This window comes from Propithecus coquereli, unplaced genomic scaffold (genome assembly GCF_000956105.1).
Source record: "Propithecus coquereli isolate 6110/MARCELLA unplaced genomic scaffold, Pcoq_1.0 Scaffold10, whole genome shotgun sequence".
In the NCBI taxonomy this organism is placed as follows: domain Eukaryota; kingdom Metazoa; phylum Chordata; class Mammalia; order Primates; family Indriidae; genus Propithecus; species Propithecus coquereli.
Window position 1 is genome coordinate 8,028,179 of NW_012133858.1, and position 6,110 is coordinate 8,034,288.

Consider the following 6,110-nt stretch of genomic DNA (forward strand, 5'->3'; position numbering starts at 1 on the left):
ATCGCCCCAGGCCTCCATGAAATCAACAAGGGTGTGACCCTCCCAGGCGAGCTGCTTCTAAGCCTTCCGCCCTGCTTCCTCTCTGGGTCTCAGCAGGCCCAGTAGGGACCCCTCTGGTGGTCTTATCCTTGGCATGTAGAACTTCTCGGAGTAGGTGGGTATGAATGAACTTGGGAGCTTTGGACCCCCGCTTTTGGCAGTTTGCACCTTGCCCCACTGCCAAGACCCTATGGTCTGTGACGGACACTTCCTCCTCTCCTCTGCATTCCTACACTTCTCGGGACCCTGCAGTTGACCCCCAGGCCTGAACCCTTCCTTTTCCAGGAATCTTTTTTTTTTTTTTTTTTTTAGTAGAGATGGGGTCTTGCTCTTGCTCAGGCTGGTCGCCAACTCCTCACCTCGAGCAATCCGCCTTCCTTGGTCTCTCAGAGTGCCAGGGTTACAGGCATGAGCCACTGCACCTGGACCCTTTTCCAGGAATCTACCACCACATTTTTACCTTTGTTTGGGTATCGGGGGAGGGGTGGGTAGCATTCCAGACCTAGGAAGGAGCAATGACGAGAGCCTTGAGACACAATTCCACTTGGCCTGAATGAGGAGCTGTGGGACTTCATGCTTGAGTGCAGGGTGGGAGGGCATGGCGTCAGAGGCAGCGGACCGGGGACTGGATCATGCGGGTCTCGAACCCATGATAAGGACTCTGGGATTTATATTCATGAATTATGAAAAAGGACTTCTCGATCACCAACAAGTGACTTTCCAAGTCCTCAACCTCTCCGGCTGCTCTAGAGCAAATGACACTTCAACCTTCATTCATTTACAGAACATTTGCTGAGCACCTACAAGGTGCTAGACTGAGTGTTGCTTGGGAACAAACCCTAGTCTCTGCCCACCAGGACTCGCTGCCCAGGGACAGGCAGAACTGTCACAGCTGAGCACGAGCCCCACCGCAGGTGCTACACAGAGCCATGAACACTGTCCTGTGGAGGCACAGAGAGACGCCACCATCTCTCCTACTGTCTCCTCCTCGACTGGTCTCATGTCAACCCATCGTCTTCCTTGGCTCTTCTTCAGGGTCCAACCCCACACCCAGCCCCATCCCGTGAGGATCCAGTTCAGATTCTCCCAGCAGTTGTGCCCTTTGTGCTCGCTTCCTCCCATGACTGTCCAGCACCTGGTTACTGTCGTCCCTGACTGCCTTCCCTCTGCTCTGAACTGGACCGTGGTCCATGCATGTGCCCCTTCCCCTGGCTGTCCTGCTGCCAGCCACACTCAGGCACTGACAGGTAGCTCCCCTCACATCTTGTTACCTTTGCACAACATGAAACCTTGGTCCTATGTTGATACTGCCGGTGTTTCCAGAAAAGGAAAAGGCAGTGTTCCCACAGGGGTCAGTCACTAGAGTTGGTCACCGAGGGAGGCTGTGGGCAGCAGGAGCAAGAGGAGCTGACATCAGGGTCTGAGACCCCCCCCACGATTAAAGCAGAGGAATGAGCAAGCCAGGAAGGGCCCTCGGCCACCCCCTGCCCCCTGACACACACACACACACACACACACACACACACACACACACACACACACACGCACATGCACACACTGCCCTCAGTCTTTGCCTTGACCCTTAAGCATTTCCAGGACCAACGTCATGAGGGGTTGAGTGGTACCAATGTGGGCGGTGGCCTCTCCTTCTTCCGGTTTTCATTTTTGGTTCTTAAAAACTTCATTCCAAATGAAGGAAATGAAACTACTGAAGAATCTTCCCCCGCAGCCAGCTGACACGGGCAAGAGAGCAATTCCCAGTTAAGGCCCGAAAGGAAACCCCCTCCCTATCATGTGCTGAGGCCAGGAGAAGAGGGGAAGGACCAACTCACTGACGGCCAGGCCTGGCCACCAAGGTGACGGGCAGGCTGCAAGGGCTGCCCTGGCTGTGGCAACACCAGAGACAAGAGCAAGAGGACCACGATCTTGCCCGCGGGGAGCTGCCAGTCCTGCTTCCCTACCGCCCCGTCGCTGTGTGCAGTGCCCGGTGCTCTGCTTTCTCAAGGCCCGTGTGGCGGAGGGAAGCCCCTGTTTCTCCTGCTGAATCCGTGGCATCCTCTGCCCCAGTTGGACGTGTCTCCCTTCATCGTCTCTGCTGTCAGCCCCCCAACCCCTGGCCCCAAACAGTGTCTGGTTATCATCTGGGAAAGCAGCAGGGTGGGAGGGCAGAAGCCAAAGTTCCCTTTAATCTCTTTGGGAGACTGGCAAGTCCCTCAAGTGACAAACCAATATGAAGCCTAGTTTAAGAAAGAAAAAAAAGGCTCACGCCTGTAATCTTAGCTCTCTGGGAGGCCGAGGCGGGCGGATCGTTTGAGCTCAGGAGTTCGAAACCAGCCTGAGCAAGAGCGAGACCCTGTCTCTACTAAAAATAGAAAGAAATTAATCGGACAACTAAAAATATATAGAAAAAATTAGCCGGGCATGGTGGCGCATGCCTGTAGTCCCAGCTACTCGGGAGGCTGAGGCAGAAGGATCGCTTGAGCCCAGGAGTGTGAGATTGCTGTGAGCTAGGCTGACGCCACGGCACTCACTCTAGCCAGGGCAACAGAGTGAGACTCTGTCTCAAAAAAAAAAAAAAAAAAGAAAGAAAGAAAAAAAAATCCCAAACCCTCAGAGGGCAATAGCTAGAGAATTACAGACATGATAGGTTTATTGCCTTCATTTCTTCTTTTTCTCTCTTCCTTCCTTTCCTCCTTCCTTCTTTGAGCAAATATTTACCGAGCCCCTACATGTGCATTCGACCGTATATTTTTTGGAATAACACATGACCCCTGCCCTCAAAGGTTTGTAGTGTAATGGGGGAAATAAGACAGAAATCCAAAAAATTAAATCACGACAAGAGATGTCATGAGGCCAGTGGCTGCCGTGGACACTGGTACTGTGTGTTCAGAGGAAGAGGTGGCAGGCGCAGTGGGGAAGGCTTCCCGGAGGACGCGGAGCCCAAGCCGTGCCTTTGGGATGGGGAGAGCTGAGGCGGGCAGAGGAGAGGCCATTCCAAGCAAGGAAATTCTCTGACAGAGTACAGAGTTGGGGAGCATTTGTTCTGTGTTTAGGGAAATAGTGAGCCATCCAGACTGGGTGAAACCCCCTCAAAGACCATGTGTTGACGTGTGGGTGGTAATCATGAGGAGAGGCTGGAGGCAAGCTGGACTTTCTCTTCTGGATGGAAACTGCCTGCTTTCTTGCTTTCACCTCAGATCTCTCAGAGATCCGGGTGTGCTGCTTGACACTAAACTTGCTTTATTACTGTTGAGCAGGGAGCAGGTACGAACACCACCATACATGGAGCAGACGCAAAGAAAGAAGTGCCCACCGGGTGTGGTGGCTCACGTGTATAATCCCAGTGTTTTAGGAGGTCGAGGCAGGAGAATTGCTTGAGCCCAGGAGTTTGAGATCAGCCTGGGCAACATAGTGAGATTCCCATCTCTACGAAAAAATTTAAAAATAGCTGGGCATGGTGGTGCACACCTGTAGTCCTAGCTATTCAGGAGGCTGAGGTGAGAGGATCACTTGAGCCCAGGAGTTTGATGTGGCAGTGAGCTATGCTAATGCCACCGCACTCCAGCCAGGAGGATGGAGCCAGACCCTGTCTCTAAAAAAAAAAGAAAGAGGCACATAGTCTCTGAGACTCTCACCGTTGGGTAGCGGGGTGTGGTTGGTCAGGACAGGTGGGGCTGGATCCACCACGGGTTGTGTTTGAAAGGGAGTACTTTAGTCCTCTCTGCCTTGAACAGCATAGTTGGGAGGGAGCACAGAGCATCCAACCACGTTGGAGAATCCTGAGCTGTTTGGTCAGACTTAGAGCCTTGCTGGTGTGAGGAATGCTGTTTTCAGCTGCTAATCTGCATTGGTTTCAGCTGGAAGTTTTAGGGTACCACCTGCTGAACCAGCTTGCTGCTAGACTAGAGGACATTGGCCAAGAACTGGTTTGTTGGCCATCAAGACCATTGGTTTACTAAATTTTTTTGAGGTATAGCAGCTTCCTTTCTCAAAATAAATCCTATAGAGAACCCCAATGTGTAAAACATTTAAAAGTGGAAATTCTTGGGATGAGGAGGGGAGGGAATGCCTGGAGTCCCACCCAGCCAGTCCTCAGGCATCCAGTCCTCAGTGAGGAACCCCCGAACCTACTGGACCTGGTTTTAAACTACTGATCCAGTTAAGGGATGCTAGGGCCAGCCATTAAAGGGCTTTATACAGGGAGTGAGACAATCCAACATACATTTTAGAAAGATGCCTGTGGCTGCTAGGTGGAGTCTACATTGGAGAGGGACAAGATTAGGGAGAGGGAGCCAGCTTAAGGAGGCTATTAAAATGGTCCAGATGTGAATTGATGAGGTCTAGACCCAAGGCACCGGCCCAAGGACGAAGAGTAAGGTTGGATTCAAGAAACATTTCCAAGCTAGAGTCAGCAGGAATTGGTGATAGTTGGGTGTGAAGGGTGGAGTCTATGAGGGCTGGACTGCCTGGGTTGAAGCATGCCATAAATGGTGACAGCCACACAGGGAGGGAGATCAGATGCGACAAAGGAGTTCAGTTTGGGATGCATTGTGTTACGGCAACTCTGGGTCATCTAGGAGTTGATTGACTAGCAGAGAGTTAAAAAAATACAAGTCTGGATCTTCTCTCAGAAGAGACTGTTGGAACTAGAGATTAAAATTTGGGAGATATCAACATATTGGTAGACATGGAAGACATGGAGTAGAGAATGTGCATATAGTGAGAAGAAAAAGGACTGAATCAGAAACTTTGGTTTGTAACAATTTGATCTTTATTCAGTTTTTTTTCATTAGTTTCATTGTTATTACATGTGAATACTTCAGAGAGCAGCCGCAATTTGCTGGATGTTTGGACCAGAAAGGACCTTCTGTTCTCACACGGCAGATATGTCAAGGATAACAATGCTATCCAGCATCATAAATCACCAGGCTACAAAGAGAGGTGACGCAACCCTGTGGGACACTCCAACTCTCCAAATTTGATGGGAAATGAGAGATCAGAACTGGAGACCCCTTCTCTGAGCCTAGTAAGGTGGTCCACATCACTTGCTCAGCATTACAGCAGACACTGTAAATGTTCTGCCTTCTCCACTGGACGGGGAGCCCTTGAGAGCAGGAGCTCTGAGATAATGCACACAAAGATCTTTGCGCAGGCCGGGTGCAGTGGCTGATGCCTGTAATCCTAGCACTCTGGGAGGCTGAGGGGGGAGGATCATTTGAGCTCAGGAGTTCAAGACCGGCCTGAGCAAGAATGAGACCCCATCTCTACTAAAAATAGAAAGAAATTAGCTAGGCAACTAAAAATATATAGAAAAAATTAGCCGGGCATGGTGGCACATGCCTGTAGTCCCAGCTGCTTGGGAGGCTGAGGCAGAAGGACTGCTTGAGCCCAGGAGTTTGAGGTTGCTATGAGCTAGGCTGACATCATGGCACTCTAGCCTGGGCAACGGAGTCACACTCTGTCTCAAAAAAAAAAAAAATCTCTTAGTGCAGTGCCTGGCACCCCTTTGGTGGTGGCTATATGGTTAAGTCTCCTTATTCTTTTGAAATCTTGGCAAGAGCTAGCAAGGAACTTTGTACACATGAGGTGTTAAAAACCCATCCATGCAGTCTATGATCAAGAATCCCATGGCACTCCCTGACAGTCTACCACAAAGCAATTTCTTTTTCTTTTTCTCTTTTTCTTAGCACAGTGCTGGGCCCATAAAAGGAGATTATTAATAACGGCTAGTTAAGTGGATAAAAACAGACTAGTTGAATGGATGACCCTTCCAGATGGTAGACTCTCCCCCTTTACAATTGGAAAACATTTGTTGCCCATTCCCGAAGTCTGCCAGCTTGGTCCTTGGATAGGATGTTGAAGAGTTTCTGGGTCAGCACACCTCACAGGCAAGGGCCCCCAGCTGGCCACCCCCAATCCTTAAATGGCAACAAAGCCTGGGGAGCCTGGTAACCGTTTCCGGAGATCATTAAAACATTTCACCTCTTTGGTGACTAAACTTGACAGGTATTCCGAGGGGCCACTGCTTTCCCGCCAGGCCTGCTCCCATCCCCCGCGCCACCGGGGCTGCA